This window comes from Trachymyrmex cornetzi, unplaced genomic scaffold (assembly GCF_001594075.2).
Source record: "Trachymyrmex cornetzi isolate Tcor2-1 unplaced genomic scaffold, Tcor1.1 scaffold520, whole genome shotgun sequence".
In the NCBI taxonomy this organism is placed as follows: domain Eukaryota; kingdom Metazoa; phylum Arthropoda; class Insecta; order Hymenoptera; family Formicidae; genus Trachymyrmex; species Trachymyrmex cornetzi.
In genome coordinates, this window is record NW_017299829.1 from 52,227 (window position 1) to 53,193 (window position 967).

A 967-nucleotide genomic window follows, 5' to 3' on the forward strand; every position below is an offset into this window, starting at 1 on the left:
CACTGGCCGCAACTGATATTTTCTAAATTCATCTCTTTATGTAAGCTACAAGTTCACGAAGTTTCATTAAAATCAGAATTTGTCACCTCGAGTGGTTCCCTTGTAAGACTTATTTTTATTTATACTGAAAAAAATTTTACGACAGATGCCGAATAATTTTTCTTTAGTGGAAATGTTTCTCTTTTCGGTAATTGTTCAGTTTAGCTACCCCACCTCAAAAATCAATAAAAATAGGCTTATTCGATGCGTTTTTGCATGAAATGAAAGAATCTGACAAAAAAAAGTGTCGTTCTGCCCTGTGAGCCGAGATATTGAGCGTTAAAGTTCGAGATTTTAGAGGTTAAGATATCTGTCATTCCGACTCGCTGCAACGCTACATATACGTAAGGTCTGTTCTTTTTCGAAGAATTCTGAAATAGTGCAATAAGTTAGAGTGAGACAAACTACAGCTGTCTCATTCTAACTTAGGTAATTATTCAGAATATCTCCCTCACTTCCGATTTCGATAAAATTAGGCTCATTCGACGCTTTTTTGCATGAAACGAAAGAATCAGGCAGAAAAAAGTGTCGCTCTGCCTCGCGAACCGAGATATTTAGCGTTAAAGTTGACGGCTATGGAGGTTAGGAAATCTGTCATACCGACTATGTGTAATAAATTAAACGTACGTAGTAGTGCTTTGACAGTATCCGCTTGGAATATTTGTAACCCATGTAGACAGTGGGATGTATAGACAGTAATGTTTGGGTTCGGGGCGGCTACGCCGCCCCGAACAAAATATAAATATCATATCCTACCCGCTTGGGGCCTAACCGCCTAGAAGTTACAGCGTAGACAGTGTCCGCTTGGAATATTTCTAAACCATGTAGACAGTGGGGTGTGAGAACGATCTTTTTAACTAAACAGTAAAAAGACTGTTCTCGCACACCCCACTGTCTACATGGGTTAGAAATATTCCAAGCGGACACT